At 40.6% G+C, this 17412-nt stretch overlaps 1 protein-coding gene across 4 annotated transcripts in view; it reads left to right on the top strand.

The window, feature by feature from the left end:
* The window catches only part of MED13L (mediator complex subunit 13L), a 3068540-nt gene that overhangs the window by 2663886 nt on the left and 387242 nt on the right, over positions 1 to 17412 (top strand). The gene's annotated exons all lie outside the window — the stretch shown is intronic.

Genomic DNA, 17412 nt, shown 5'->3' on the forward strand with positions numbered 1-17412 from the left:
CCAAAGTCTTCAATAAAGCTAGGTACCCCGTTGGGGAAACTTTTTTCTTGCTCCAGACCGATGTCAGAAAAAGTAAATAATTGTATTTCTTGTGGAAAGCAAATACCTCATAAGGATTTTCATTCTTACTGTATTCCTTGCCTAGGCCCTGATCACAATGTTTCTGGTTGTTGGTTTTGTGCTAGATTTAACCAACGCACTGTTAAGCGTCAGTATGATTTTGCTTTAAACTACTTTGGACGCCGATTTAATTATCCAGAAATGTCGTCGGATAGCCATCCGACTACTGGAGTTCACAAAAAACGCAAAGAAAAGGAGAGAGATAGACAAACGAGGCCCAAAACCGACGACGAAGCTTCTCTTAAGCCAGTCGCCGGTTAGTGAGGCACTTTCGCAGCCCCTGACGCCCACTACTTTAGAGTCACAGACCACTACCAACTCCCACGTGGAATCGGCCATGCCGCTGGAAACTCAAGTTGTTGGAGCCTCAGATATTATTCCTTCAGATGGGTCTGGAGCAGCTGAGCAGGCACCGGCTTCTGAGGGTGTATTCAGACCTAAACTTCTTTACATTAAACTGACTTCAGCTTCAAAGGCAAAGACTAAAGCACCTTCTAAAGCAAAGAAACAAACTCAAGAGCCACGTGGTCAGGCCTCTATGCCCAAAAAACAGATGCTCAAAATGGCCGAAGACTTGATTACCTTTATCAGGGGTTCCCATCCCCCTCCTGATAAGAGGCCTAGGCAAGAGACTGACTATGAATCTTCAGATCAGGTTTCCATTTCTTCTGATTCCTCTTTTGATCAGGAATATTCTCTTCCCCCCATGAGGATTCTGATGCTGAAGAATCTATGCCTTCAGCTTCTCCTCCAGAGGACTATTCTTTTGGGGAAACCTTGCATACCATGAGGGAGCATTTCCACTGGGAGAGCCAAGATTTTTCAGAATCTAAAAAGAGGCTCAGGGATTTCCTTTTACTACCCCAACACAGGCCACTAACCATTCCACCTGTGTTAGACATTGTAGATGATGTGTTTTCGGAGTCTAGTCTTACACCTGACTCCTTACCTCCAGCTTCTGTTAAGCCTGACAGATATTACAGGGTTCCTGACTCTCATAAATTCCTTTTTAAAAACCCTGCTGCAGACCCAGAAACTATTTCACAGGGTCCCAAAGGAGTGAAGGCTTCCGCTGCAAAAAACCCTACCCCGTCTGACAGAGATTCTAGGGCACTGGATAGATGGGGAAAAAAGGTTTACACTTCTACTACCTTGGCTATAAGGGCCTTAAACTGTCAGTTTCATATGCTCAAATATCGGCAACATGTCATGACATTGCTTAAACAGAAAATGTTGTTAAACCCTGAATGTGCAGAAAACAAGGAAATGCAGGATTTATTGCATGCAGTTGAACAAGTTGGAAAGCAAACTTTGCAATGTGGTTTTGATTCTTTGGAGGCCTCCTGCAGGTCTGCAGTTACGGGTTCTGTAATTAGGAGGCATGCTTGGTTAAAGGAACAAAATCTGTCTGATCATGTCAAAGTTAAATTATTAGATGCACCTTTACAGCATGATACTTTGGTGTTAAGGCTGAAGAGGTGTTAAAGAAAATGGAGGACAAAGCTAAATCTATGCAAACTGTCAAAGATTTTTTACAAGTACAGCCGCCTAGGTTTAGTAGACACTGGCCAACAAAGAATTGGTCCTTTCCTGTGTCAGACAGACCTCAAAGGGGCAGATCCAGACGCCCTAGAGGCAGATCCCAGGCGCAAGGTTCATACAGGTCAAAGCAATGGGGTGCTTCTACCTCCAAAGTTGGAGAAGACAAATCACAACCATACAGGAAACAGTCCCGATGACTTCCCCCTGCCTGCACCAAGCACTTATCTCCTGGCAGCACCCTTAGGAGGAAAATTAGCACTTTTTTCACAAAATTGGCACATCATAACCCAGGACAAGTGGGTTGTAAATATCGTGTCACAAGGCTACAAGTTCCATTTCCATACCCTGCCAAGGGCAAACAGCTGGCCAGATTTGCCAAACAATCAATGGGCAGAGGCACAAAAAAAGTCTCATCCCTCATGGACATGGGGGCCATTCAGCAAGTACCAGAGCAAGAGCAGGGACAAGGATTTTACTCAAGACTGTTCTTGGTACCCAGAAAGGACAAGGCCTGGAGGCCAATACTGGGCCTATCTATTCTGAACACATTCCTGGATATACCAAAATTCAAGATGTTGACTTTGCAGCAGCTTCTGCCCATGCTGGGCAAGAACACTTGGCTTGTGACTTTAAACCTAAAAGAGGCATACCTGCATGTCCCAATCAGACAAATATGCAGAAAATACCTCAGATTCAAGGCTGGCTCAATGCATTACCAATTCTCTGCACTGCCGTTTGGCTTATCTACTGCGCCCAGAGTCTTTACAAAGTGCCTGGCACCAGTAATTGCATTCTACAGACAAAGAGGAATACAAATATATCCTTACTTGGACGACTGTCTAATTCAAGCAGAGAACAAGGACATTCTTCTACAGCATCTGATGTTTGTGAAAAGACTTCTAACATGCCTAGGGTACACATTCAACGAAAATAAATCAAAACTAGCACCCTTTCAAGAGATAATATTCCTGGGTGCAAGCTTAAATACAGCTGCCCAGATGGCTTATCTCACGCCAGACAAACAAAGGCAATTGACTACCTATTTCAGAATTTTGGCAACAAAGGCCCATTTATCTGCAAGAAAAATTCTGCAGGCTTTGGGCTTTATGGCATCCTGTATCCTACTAATTCCATATGCAAGACTGCATATGAGGAAACTTCAGTGGTACCTAAAAAGTGTTTGGACTCAACATTGCCACAGCCTGGAGACTATGATTACTCTCCTTCCCTGCCTGCAACAGGAGTTTCAATGGTGGGCAAAGGCTTGTCACCAAAACAAGGGACAGCTATTCACATTACCCCCAGCCAGGCAGACACTAACAACAAATGCATCAGATTATGCCTGGGGGGCCCACATGGCAGGAAGATGCATTCAGGGCACATGGACTTCAAACCAAATGCATCTACATATCAATCAAAAAGAGATGCTAGCTGTTCAAAATGACCTGATGTTCAAGGACCTGCTTTATCTGGGACAACTACTGATCAAGACAAGACAACACCACGGTCATGTGGTATATAAACAAGCAGGGGGGCACACATTCTTACCCACTTTGCAGACTAGCCATGACCTTGTGGGACACAGCATTGACTTACCAAGTACGTCTGCAGGCACAGTTCCTGCCAGGAAGGAAAAATACTCTGGCAGACGAACTAAGCAGAAACCTCATGGATTCCCACGAGTGGCAGCTGGATCCACAAGTCTTCAGCATGATAACAAGGAAATGGGGATGCCCGGACATAGATCTATTCGCCTCCCCTCACAACTACCAACTAAAAAGATTCTGCACAAGGATTTATCATAGACAAGCATGGAAAGTGGATGCCCTATCTTTCAGCTGGAAAAAACTGTCATTATATGCCTTTCCCCCACTGCCTCTCCTCCCCAAGGTACTCCTAAAGGTCAGACAGGAGATGCCAAAGATGATACTGATTGCCCCAGACTGGCCCTGCCAGTACTGGTATCCAATACTAAGGAACTTGTCTCAATGTCCAGCTTGGACCTTACCTCAAATACCTCATCTTCTGTCCCAGCAAAACAATCAGATCCTGCACAGCCAACTCAGGACTTTAAACTTGGCAGCATGGTGGATAATGTAGTCATACAAAACACAACTCTCAGTAAAGTTGTGATGGATGTCATTTTGGAAGCCAGAAGGCCCAGTACTAGAAAATCTTATGCTGGAAAATGGAAGAGATTCTGTGCTTGGAACCAGGCACAAGAAACTGATACAGCTGTGCCAAATATTCCTCAGATTTAGCAATACTTAACTGAGATGCTGGACAAAGGCCTATCTTTTTCATCTATTAAAATTCATGCCTCTGCCATTTCGGCTCACTACAATACAGAGCCACCAATCTTTTCTCATCCCTTATTAAAGCAGTACCTGAGAGGAGCCAAAAATTTAAGGCCTCCAAGGAGATCACCAATGCCTGCATGGGACCTCAACTATGTCTTGGAAAAACTCACCCTGCCTCCTTTTGAGCCAGCTGCTACTGCTGATATAAAGTTTTATCTTGGAAAACAGCTCTGCTCCTAGCAATAACTTCTGCAAGACAAGTTTCAGAGCTACAGGCACTCATGGCTGTGGAACCTTTTACATTTTTTATCCAGACAGGGACTCTCTGAGGACAAACCCTACATTTATGCCTAAGGTGGTGTCCAGTGTGGCTCTTAATCAAACTATTCATCTGCCAACTTTTTATCCAAATCCACAGAACAAGGGGGAGAGAATTCTGCATTCTTTGGATGTACACAGCTTAGATTCTACTTGGACAAAACCAAAGTTTTCAGAAAGACAGAGCAATTACTAGTGGCATATGCTGCAGGATCACAAGGAAAGGCTTTCTCAAAGCAGACTATTTCAAAGTGGATAGACCACTGCATTCGTTTATGCTACTTACACCATGGCAAGCCAGTGCCCAAGGGCATTAGGCCACATTCAACCAGAGCTGCAGCCACTTTAGCAGCCTTTCTCAGGGGAGTACCAACCAAGGACATTTTAGAGGCTGCTACTTGGAGTTCAGTGCACATCTTTACAAAGCACTATCATCTGCCACTCTACTCTAAATTCAGGGCAGGCTTTGCCACTGCAGTTCTGCAGGGCCTCAGCCGCTCCTAACGCTGTTTAGCTCCAGCCTCCCAACTATAGCTTTGGGACTCTACCCAGTTGTAATGACTGCAACAGTGAAACACGAATAATATAGTACCGTTGTGTACACTTACCATAAATGTAGATGTTCGAGTGTATTCACTGTTGCAGTCCAGGTTACCCACCCGCCATCCCCCTTTCTTCTGAAGGAACCTATCTTTCCTTCTTTGATTTATACAACCTATGTGGTGTATTTGCTTGTAGAGGAAGATAAAGTTTATATTGGTGCATGTATTTATATATATATAAATTTTGGCTACCCTTTTAGGGGGCACCTGACATCTGGGACAAGACAAACTAAAGAAAATGGCGTCGGCCGCATCTTTTATACCCCTGATGACCTGACGTCAGGGAAGGGGCGACAGCAGCCAAAGCAGGACCCAGGACTTTGGAATTCAGGCCAACTGAGGGCAACCTGCCAGCAGGATTACCCAAATGTAATGACTGCAACAGTGAATACACTCCAACATCTACATTTCTGGTAAGTGTACACAACTGTACATTATGTACACAAAGTGCTTTTGAGGATTTGTGGGAAAATATAGGTAAATTGGGAATGTTCTTCACATGCATCAGTATTGCTGTAGAATTCCTGAACTGAGACAGCTGGTCACAGTCAGATGTATGAGCTGACTCCTCTCCAAAGCAAGGTTAATGCCCCTTTGGGAAAGTCTTTGCTCTGTGGTTATTTCAGCTGTCCTCTTCAGTGCCAAGAATTAGCCACAAGCTCAGGTCAGCTATGCACCAAAACTTTGCACAGACCTTCTAGTCTTCTCCCGAGTCCCACATTGCTCCAATGCTCTTTCCATTGTCTACATTTCTGCTTATTTTGCTTGCAGCGGAGAGATGATTCCTGGTGGTCTTCATTGAAAAAAGTGTTGCTTCTCTGTAGAAAAATACTTTTCTTCAATGTTCCATTAATTGATCTGCTCTTCAGGAGTTTGCACCTTCATTCTGGTCAGATTTTAACTTTGCTGTATTTTTAATCTTTACATTCCCATGTTTGGAAAGTGGTGTCTTCACCTGTCACCAGTCCTTCATTAGTGTGTGATGTTTTAAACTGTTTTTTCTCCGTTAGTGGCAATTGGTTTCTAAAATCAGTAACTTCTCTTAGCTGTGTCGATGCTTCTTACTTTAGTTCATCTTATTTAGGTTTTGTTAGTGTGTGTCATGTGTAAGCACTAAAATACAAAATCTGAAAATTTGTGTCATAAAATTCTCCTTGTAGATAAGACACTTTTTTATGTGTAGTTTCTTTGAACCCTAAACATTTGACTCAGGAATGTAAAATCTGCAGTGTTTTTGATAAGACTGTAATGTACTGAAAACATAAAAGGTTTCTTAAAAGGATGTTACCCTGAGAGGAAGAAGATGAGGGTCCTTCCTCTGTGCTGGAATTATAAAAATCTAAGAATAACCACAAGTCCTACAGAGTAAGGAAGACTCTAATAAAATTATATCTTCCCATCAGGATTCTCTTGCCCTATTCAAATGTTGTTGGCCGAAAGAACAGCAGCCTTATGTCAGTATTAATATATGATCCCAAAGCAGTTTGGCAAAATGGAGATGAAATCTTCTTGAAGAGCCAGTATAATAGCTAAACCTTCTGTTTATTCTGTCAGCAGACATAGACGTTCCAGCCCACTTAGGCTTTCTTCTTCATTCAAGGTAATGTTATGAAATGCTTACAACCCCACCTTTCTGCTAAGTCTTTTGCAGCATATTACTCATAGCAGCCAAATAATTTATATTTGCTGTTTACAGGAGCCAAATACTTCCCCCACCCCTTTTTTGACTACTGCAGCACAGATTTAAGATGCAAATGGTCTCTTCCCCATCTGCTTCTTTAGAAACAGAGTACAAAGGGCTAGTCCAGATAAAATTACTTTAGCTAGCAGATCTGGGAGACTCTCTATCTCTGATGCTCTGCCTGTAGGAGGAATAAAGATACAAACAAAGAACAAACCGCAGCTGGTGTAGGTAAACGGACCCTCTACACAAGTTAGCAACAATATCCAAAAAAGGAGGAGGTACCAGACCACAGCTGAATCGACCATAAATTTATTTCACATAAAAAAGAGAAACCTGGTTAGCACTTTCACGACCTCAAAGCTGCTTCATCAGACATATCAAACATTCAACTACCCTTATTTTAAACTAACTTTAACCAATGCATAAGCATTTCCAATTAAGTGCATGATTGTACTTAAAGCAATATACTATATGTCTGTCCCTAATACATTTTAAAATAACACTTTTTACCTAAAAGCATATGCATTTTAACAGAACAATAATGAATGTAAAATATACATAAAAAGACTATATGTGTGTAAAAATCTACACATATATACGTATAATAACAATTAAAAACACATTAGTACAAAAGCAGCTTGTTCACCTTTTAAGTGGTCTGTTGGATATTGTTGCTAACTTGTGTAGAGGGTCCGTTTACCTATAACATCTGCGGTTTGTTCTTTGTTTGTATATTTGTTTGGCTGTGGTGTATGGACATGGCAGAAGGCAACAATGTAGTGTTGGAACTGGAATATATGCCCGAATCGAATGATGGCATTCCCAATAAACACAGGAGTTTGTTGTTAGTTATTGAGACTAAAGAAAATCCATTGTTAAATCTTCCAATGGCTATACCCTCTCAACAAGACATTGACTGTGAGAATGATGCTGCTACCCTACAGAGAGATGTATATAAACTGGAAAATGACATTTGTAAACTTATAAGGTTATGTTTACAAACATTTCACTTAGAAGCCTGCATTAAGATGTGTATTGTACCTCGTGGGCTCAGGGTACTCATTATGCCAACTTATGGTAATACCTACAAGGACTTGTTACTTCAATGGCAGCCGATTAATTTGGAAACTAGTAATAAATACACGTGTTTGTTGATAGATTTCTTCAAACCACAAGAAGAATCACTAGCTTCTGATATAAGTAAATGGCAGATGGAATTGTATGAGAAATATCCACCCACCATTTTGGACATTAAGGTGGATCATGTGGTTGAGGTTACAACTGCATATGAGTCGCAGCTATTGTCATACAAAAGAAGAAAATTTCAAAGGGACACTAATGACTTTGCAAAGGGCCGAGTTTTTGCTCAGCCAAGAGAAACAAATGTAGCTAGATCCAATGGAAATTCTAATTTGAGGAATATTACTCCTGTGAACAATGCATGGGAATGAACCGGTTACTGTCTCTACCTTAAATACTGAGAAAAGGCTCAACGGACACAACATAGAGATTCACCAGGTTCCCTCTACGTCAACTGATATGCAAATGGCCTCGGCCGAACATACATCTCATCAAGTGCATTCTGCCTTAAGGGGAGCATGTACAAAAAGAGGTTAACACTTCATTGGGACTAATTCCAACAACAATATCCAGAATGCTTGTGAAAGGAACAACTTAACAACACCTTACCATATTAGGGTGAACCATTTTCGGGGCCGGTGACAAAGCAGGGGCCGAGTGAAACGAAAAGCCTCCAACAAGGAAGAGAATGGCTTAACCATCAAGAAAATGTGGGATGTTCAGGGCAATCGCTAGTCTGGAATATCTCCCAGTGTAATTTATCTGAGGATGAAGTTACCATTTTGAATGAAGGTATGACATTCATACCAGCGTATAGAATGGCTTTGACTGAAAATATTATAGAGTTAAAAACTTTTGTAAGGAACCTTATGCTTAAACTGCAATTTAATGCTAATAATGACAATCAAAAGGGTGTCTTACAGTATTAGAAAATGAGTAGTTATGTACCTGTAAGTAATGGCGTAGTAGATACATTTGAAAAAGTTTGTATTAGTGAGATTTATAAAATGTATGATAGTAACGTACACAGAAAATGCTTTATGAACTTGAGTGAAAGGGAAAGACAAGCTGTGGGGAGTTTTTGTCAGGACAATTCCATTTCTATTAGACCCGCTGACAAAGGGGGTCCTATTGTAATCATGGATTATAGCTTTTACAGGGATACCATGTTAGATATGTTGAATGATACAAATGTATATGAATGCATTGACTCCACATGGGTTAAGACAATGCATTGTTTGACTGTTTGCAAAGTGGTTTAATTAATAATGATTTGTACAACTATTTTAGAGTTCCTGAACCCGTCATACCTCTAATCCAGGGGTTACCCAAGATACACAAACACCCTGTCACCCTCCCCCTTAAGGCCATTTGTAGCGGGACATGTTTGGAATACAGAGCATCTCTCCATATACGTGGAACAACACTTGAAACCAGTATTAGCTAAAAACAAATATGTCTTGAAAGGCACTCAACATTTTCTAAGGGATTTGTTTGAACATATTAATAGAACACCATCTACTAATCAATGTTTACTGGTCACTATGGACGTGAAGTCCTTGTTCACAATAATCCCTAATAACTTAGGTTTATATTATTTAAAGCAGTATTTAATGAAGGATGCAACCTTTGAATAGAAAACTATAGTTTTTTTGTGTTTCCTGGTAGAGACAATATTAGAGAACAACATATTTATGTTTGAAGAAAGGATATACAGACAATTGGATGGCGTAGCTATGGGTACTTTGTGTGCCAATAGCTACGCCAACCTAGTTATGGCTAAGTGGGAAAAGGATACTATCCTAAGAGAGGTTAATGTAGTATTCTATCGAAGATTTGTTGATGATCTCTTCCTTTTATGGGAAGGGGGTACTGAGGCACTTCGGTCCTTTCTAGTTAGTATGAATAATAGTACAACATTCCTAGAATTCACGGCTAATAAATCCTTAAGATCTATTGACTTTTTGATGTGAGGATAGTAAGGACTGACAATGGAGATTTTCAGACTGGAAGGAATGCCATAGGAGCACCTATGTTCATAGGAGCATTATGCATCCATCCTATGTCTTTACTAATGTTATGAAAGGGCAAACTTTGAGAGTCTCGAGGTTGACAGTAGATGATCAGAGAATGGAAAGGGAGATGGATAACTTGGAGAAGAACTTTGTCATGAGGGGCTATAGTAAACAGGAAGTTCACCCATAGTGGAAAAAAACTAAACGTCTTAAGACATAAAGAAGCGAGGCCATTTTTCTCAGAACAGCAGGGTGAGACCCTACATAATGTAAAATGAAAAGGATTCATGAGAATCCCAGTGACATATGCGAGCAACATTAGGTTGCTATAGAATATTTTTAGTAGGAATTGGAATATATTATGTCCTGACGAACGGGTAAGGGCATTAGTGGGGGGATTATGCATATAAGAATAAGAAATCACTAAAGAAGTTGCTATGTGGTCCCAGAAATAATAAATGTAATACTGCCTTAGAGAATAGCAATGATATTCATTTTGGTACATACCCTTGCAATAAAACTAACTACTGCTACACTACTGATAGTAGTGGAAGTTTTTTCCAACTAGATACTAGGAAAGAACTTAGTTTTAGGCTTATAGCAGATTGTAACACCACAAATATTGTGTATCTGGCATATTGTGTCATATGTCAGTCATTCTGTGTGGGAATTACAACTCGTAGGTTTCAGGACCATATAAGGGAACATTTATATGACATCTCTAGGCAAGCAGAAATGAATGCCCTTGAGAAACATGTAATGGAAATGGGAACCCAACATGTTTTCAAGTTTTTGGTTATTGAGAGGGTGTTTATAGGTAACAGAGGAGGTGCCATTAGGAATTTAGTGGAAACCAAGGAATTGGAATGGATAATAAGAATGCGGGCTACCATGGGCAGGAGTTTAAATGAAAAAATATCTATTCAACCCATTTTATCCAATAGACCACTTAGAAGGTGAACAATCTGCTTTTGTATTAGTTTGTTTTTAATTGTTATTATACGTATATATGTGTAGATTTTTACACATATATAGTCTTTATATATATTTTTATATGCATTATTGTTCTGTTAAAATGCATATGCCTTTAGGTAAAAAGTGTTATTTTAAAATGTATTAGGGACAGACGTAGTATATTGTAAGTACAGTCATGCACTTAATTGGAAATGCTTCTGCATTGGTTAAAGTTAGTTTAAATTAAGGGTAATTGAATGTTTGCAATGTCTGATGAAGCAGCTTTAAGGCTGTGAAAGCGCTAACCAGGTTTCTCTTTTTAATGTGAAATAAATTTATGGTCAGTTCAGCTGTGGTCTTGTATCTTCTTTTTTGGATATTGAGGAATAAAGATACCTTGTTGAGATTTCAAGTAGTTTATTCAGTTAAGTAGGTAGATGGGTAAACTACTTAAAACTTCAGCAAAACATCTTTATTCCTCTCACAAGGATGATTTCAGAGTGAGAGAGTCTTCTAGGTCTGCTAGCTGAAGTGATTTTATCTGGACTACTCCTTTGTACTCTGTTTCTTGTTATTCCTGTCACCCTCTTGGTCACAGGTGGGATACCACACTTGACTCAAGCTTTCTGGATTATCTTTGTCATCTACTTCTTTAAGAGAGAAGGATCTTTCTTTAGTGTCTTCCTTCCCATTGGTGACATGTATGTTGCTGAAGGATGGTTTCTGGCAAGGTCCAGTACTGATAACTGTTGCTGCAGTGTCAGCAGCTTTTGACAACATAGAACCATAAAAGCTTCTTTCAACATTGGCTTTACTGTTGACATTGTCTATGCCAGTACCACTTCTGGGTGATTCAAGTTTTCTTTCTGTGTTGAGGGTCAGGAATGAAGACTTGGGGTTAACGTCAGTGCTGATGGTCTCCGTGCCATTCCATACCTAGGTGTCTGAGTTGACAAACTTAAGTAACTCCTAGTTGGACATGTTAATCCTGATGAGCCTTTCCGCAGCAGTGGAACCTTTTTCTTTGGTGTCTACAGTCCTATGTATACACTGATATGGTTAGTGTTAACCTCAGTGTTCTTAGGATAGATTGGGGCATCAGAGGCCACCTTTGTACTCATTTCACCCCAAACTGCAGATGCCTATGGACCCTGTCATGACATATTTGCTTCCAAAATTTGTCTCCAGTTTGCAATTTTTTCCTCACTATCAAGGTATCGGCTTGAATGGCCACTGACAGAATCCTTCCATGCAGGTGTAGTTTTGTTTTCATGTTCTTCTTTTTCCTTTCTCACCTACCTATAAGGTTCGCATAAGAACAAGATGAAGCTTGTCAATTCCCCCTATGTTCCTCACACTCCAGACACTGAGGATGGAATAAGGCAGATTCTCCTGCATCCCCCAGATGCCTTCATGTTGGGAGAGTTCTTAGGGCCTCTGAGTAAAAGGGAAAATATGGCCTCAAGAACCCCTCTTATTAGTCAAAAAATTCTGCAGTGGTCTTGCTAACACACACCCACATCCTCTTTGGGCAGTGCATGCAGTTGAAGAGATGGTAGCGCTCGTTGTTTAGAAAGACTGGAAAGAAACCAGTGCAGCCCCGTATGTAGAAGGCCAAACTATATCTTCCGGCCACCCAAAGACGTAGATTAGTTTTGTAGGACTTTGTTATTTATTCTGTAATTGCATCACTAGCCCTCAAGATGGAGTCCAGATCTGTAAATTAGTGTAGAGGGTTAAGGCTGCAAGCTGTTGATGAAGTCCAGGGATTGATTGTCAGCCTCAATTTACCTTCTGTGTAACTCTGAGCAAGTCAGTTAACCCAGACAGTGCTCCTGGCTTGAGTCTGAAAAAAAAGGTCCATCTGGATCAGTGCTGTGCCATGGTTAACAAATGCAGACAAATAAGTAAATACATCTCGCAAGTTATCTATTTGCTAAGAATCAGGAAGGTCCCAGTTCTGGCTTAAATTGAACTAACAACAGCAGTCACAGTCATTTTAATCTTAGAAAAAACAGAAAGGCTGAGGTTCTTCCAAGAGTGGGTACCCCATTTTGAGGTCAGACTTGTCAACGGGGAAAGAGTCGTGGTGATTTCTCCTCTGAGGTCAACAGAAGCAAAAACAGTCCTGAAAACATGCCTTCTGTCTGCCTAAGGAGACTGTTGGGGTTTGTATTCTCTCCATTTATCCATGTAGATGGACATCAAACTGGAAAGGTAGGTAAGGGGATGAAGTTCATCATATTGGCAGTTGTTACAGTATTGATAATTTCTTCTGACTTCCAGCTTGATTTTCTAAACTGTGGACCCTTACCCCTTCAGGCTAGGTGGATCCTTCCCATCTGGGCATTAGCAGATCACTGGTATAAAAGGGACATCTGCCCACACTACCTTTAGTTCTTTCTTGCAGCACTGCACCATATTGGTTCATGAAGCAATGGGTGTTCATCATATTGATCGCTGCTGCAGTAGTCATGGCTTTATGAGTTAGATCCTGCTTAGGCTGTAACAGCTGGCCAGATTTCTAAGCTTCGAGGCACCTTCAATGCACTCAGTGTTAGGCAGCTTGAGCTGAGCTGCCTAAAAAACACAGGTTTAAGTGTCAAGCCCTTCAGATCTTTTCTGCTGCCGCAGAGAGTGCTGCTGTCCTGGTATTTGAGGATGAATGGCTGGCTTGTGCTATTCCATTGCTGGGCAGATAAATTCCCTTTGAGGAGAAAACTTCCACATTTTATATTTATTCTTTAAATGTACTTTCCTGTTTAGGAAGGTTGATATCTAAGAGTTTGTGTTTTCATAGACTGTCACAGGACTTTGTAATTTTAAATGGGAGTGCACTTTTTTCCTCATCATTGTAAAAGTTGTTAGAAATAGTTGAAAACCATTTTTCTTTGGAGAATCTGTCTCTATTTTACTTTAGGAGGCAGACAAAGTGTATTAAAGTGCTTTTTGTGGAGTTTTTTTTATTGCGAAAAGTGACTTTTTACACTTTTAAATTTTTACCTGGTTGTGCTGCTTGTTTACCCTGGGAAAGAGGCACCATTTTTAGCTTGACCATGGAACAAACTACCTGTCCCACTGCCAGTTCTCCTTCAGCCACAAAAAGAAGTTGTTAAGGAAATAGCCTTTGCTATGACAGCAGGCAAGCAAATTGCCTCATCTGCAGGTGAGTGACTGTATTGTGTCTTTTGTCCCTCCTGTGGAACAGGCTTCCATCCATGTGAAGCTGAGTTTGTCTATTACCCAGTTTAAGCACAACCTACACAAGTGGATGGGGAATAGGACATTTACATCAGGCCTGGCACAAATGTCCCTTATGGACAGAGGTAGCTTATAAATGCCTGGCCCTCAATGTTCTGCTTGGATGCAGGGCACAGTTACTTTTTTGGGAAAACTTGGCCAGGCTTAGAAAGGAGCCTTGGGTCGTTAGTCTAGTAACAGTCTATGAATCTTTGAAAAACTGGTTCCTCAGAAGAGGGCGCAGACTTCCCTGTTTAGTCAGAATTTTGTGCCCATCCCTGGGGAAGCTGCTGCTGTCACCAGTCATAATCCTGTTGGCCTAATTTTTTCATGTTAAAAACAAACAGAAGACTTAACTAGGTCTGACTCAGGGTCTCATTCTGGTTATTGATCCTTCTAATAAGGTAGTTTCTGGTAAAAGAATAGGGGATGTCTGTTTTCCTGAAGAGATTCAAGATTCTGAATCTGGACAGGAAAATGAATAGACAGATGCAGGATTTTCTTCTCTGATTTCTGATTCATAGGAGAGCACAGATTCCTATTCTCCTGGGGAGTTCTATTTCTTTTGAGATTATTTCAAGAGATTTCAGTGGGAAAACACTGAGGGTTCTCATTCTCTCAGAAAATACCATGAACGGCTGTGAATGGAATTTCCAGAACCTTCACCCAATCCCCTAGTGCTGTCTGCATTGGGAGATGTGTGTCATTGTCTGCTGTTTTGGTGGTGGTCAGCTTGCTGCCCCACCAGCTATAGCCTTAGTTAATCCTACTGCTGTTAAACATTTAGTTAATTCTAATCTTAGTCTTTCTGACAAAAATGGGAAAATTATTTTGATAAATACGGGGGAAAAGTGTAAGCTTCTGCAACTTCGATTTTCAGAATTTTTAGTTGTCAGGCTTACATGTTAAAGTTTATCCTAATTATGAAAGTATGAAGAATGTTTTGCCTACAGTTTCTGCTTGTGAGGAAAAATTGGCTTTATATGGTTTAGCTTTGTTTCTGTTGCCAGTCACAGCTCATTGCTTAAAGTGTGTATGACTGTTGATACTTCTTCCAGGGCTATGACCACTGGTACTGTTTTGAGGAGGCTTGCCTGACTGCATTCTCAGAACCCCCCGGATGAGGTGAAAATGATGTTTTAATTTCTCATATGGATGGAGATTTACTTTTTTGTCACCGTGCTGCAGACGTTTTCAAAAAAGTGGGATGTGGGGGCAAGCTCATACAGGGAATCTCCCTAATTTTTCATCTCTCCTTTTCTGGATTTTCCAAGGGCTTCTTTAACCCCCTTGTTCAGTTTTGGCAAGAAATAAAGTGAAACAGTCTCAGCAAAATGCTGGTAAACAGATGTTTAGGAAGCAATGCCAATGTGCTTCCAAAAAGAAGACAGGAGCGTCCAAAAACAAAGTACAGTCCAACAAACCAGAATGGCTATTTAAGGGACCATGTCCCCCTTGCCCCCATGGCAGTCCCTTTCCCTTTCAGAAAGTCTGAATCTCCACTTCTGTCTTTGGCAGCAGATAGTTTCAGACAAGTGGCAAGAAAGCTCAAAAAGGCCAGGCTCCCATTGTCTGCTCTTACCTCTTTTTACAGGTGAGCTATCGAGAGCATCCTCACTAGCAACATCATAGCATGGGTTCAGCAACTGCATAGTTGCTGAGAAAAAGAAACTGCAGAGGTGGTGAGGGTGGCTGAGAAAATATTGGGCACAAGCCTGTCTTCTATTCAGGAGCTTTTCTTTACAAGAGCAAGAGAGTACATATTACTTGCTGATTCGACCCATAAGGCCCACAACTGTTTCTCACAACTTGCGTCTGGAAGGAGGTACCGCAGCTTCCGCTGTAGGATTACCAGATTCAGGAACAGTTTGTATCCTAGTGCTGTGAGACTTATTAATATGGACACCACCATAATACCTGATACATTGAAGCCTCTTTTTCTTCATTTAATCCTGCTGCTCTGAGCAATTACCGCCAGCATTACTATTATGCAATATGATGGCTATACTGAGTCATGTCTAAGGTTAACAAGTGCAATATGGTAAGTAAACAGTTGCTATTCACTAGTATCTATTTATTCTCTGTCTTAACAGGGCAGGGGTTTGTTGGTGGGTATTTATTATTTATCACTGGATAATGGGTATTGAATGTGTTTGTGCAATGTGAACTACGTTTTGCATGTCATATGTGTTATTTTCTTTCTTATGTTATTCTTTGATACCAGTATATCTTCATTATTTGCACTGCATTTCTCTCATGAGCTGACATTTGTAATTTTATTTAGGCTACACTTGTATGGTCCTAAATGACAATAAAGTTTCTTTGAATTTTTAAAGATTATTAATTAAGATTACAGATGGCGTTGTGAGAAAATTCTTCCTTTCCAGGGTGTAATTTCTCATCCACCAGATCAGACTCCACTTATTTCCCCTGTCCTTCAGTACATGTTGTCTCGGTGAGTGATAGAACCATTTCCTACTTCCCAGATTGAGAAAGGTTTCTATTCAAGGGGCAATTGCCACAAGCTTCCTTGCAGAATGGATCTATTCTCACAAGACAGGGGAAGTTTGATACACCCCAGTCTCAAACAACTTCTGCTGATTGCCTGGGTGATTCAGTTCTATCTTTTTGACACCTTTTTTGTGAGGATGTTTATCAAGTACTAAAGGAGGCAAGAAATCCTGCTGTTAGGAAGTCTTATGTTTACCAGTAGAGAAGATTGTCTAGTTCGTGCCTCACCTGTACCCAGTGCTCTATCCAGGATCATTACCTCTGGTTCTCAAATTATTGTGTGAGTTACTATCCTGTGGCCTGTTTACTTGTTTGGCAAGGGGTATTTATCAGCAATTTCAGCACGTCTATCTGTGGATCCTCCTGCTCATTTCAGACTTTGGTCAAGCAAGTCTTCAAAGCAGTTTGTCTGTTGATATTTAAGGTCACCTGTTTTTCAGTTTGCATGTAATTGGGATATTTACTTTTTGTTGAAAAAATTATTTCTTACTAAGTTTGTATCAGCTGTTCTTACTGTTTTTGATTCCTTTTTTGGTAAGCTAATTGGTTTATTGCTGTAACATCTGAAAGAAAGTATCTGGGTTGCAACCATTTATGGTGGGTTAATCCATTTGCATTTTCATACATATGGGATTATATGTAGAAAAAGTAACCCATACATACCCGTATTACTTCCAGAATGTTCATTGAATCTAACCGGCTGTCTCACTTTTTCTTTCAGAATTTGAGTGACAGAGAAATAGATTCTGTATACTCTGGCCATGCTTTTGCAAGTTGTGTATTATCTTGCCAGTACTCAGTCCTTTAGGGAAGCCGTACAGCAAAGGAATTCTTAGTATTGGACTGGGGAAAAAAAAACTTTTCAATTCATCAATTCCAGTTGGTTGTTCTTTGCTATATTTTTTTCTTGTTATTTCTACCATGGTAAAACATTTCCAGGCAGGATTAAGACACATTCTAATAGAGTCTTGATGTTCACCATGTTTCACTGTTGCAGTCATTACACTTGGGTTATCCTGCTGGCAGGCTACCCGCAGTCGGCCTGA

This window comes from Protopterus annectens, chromosome 4.part0, assembly GCF_019279795.1.
Source record: "Protopterus annectens isolate FY-2018-M chromosome 4.part0, PAN1.0, whole genome shotgun sequence".
NCBI classification, from domain to species: Eukaryota; Metazoa; Chordata; order Ceratodontiformes; family Protopteridae; genus Protopterus; species Protopterus annectens.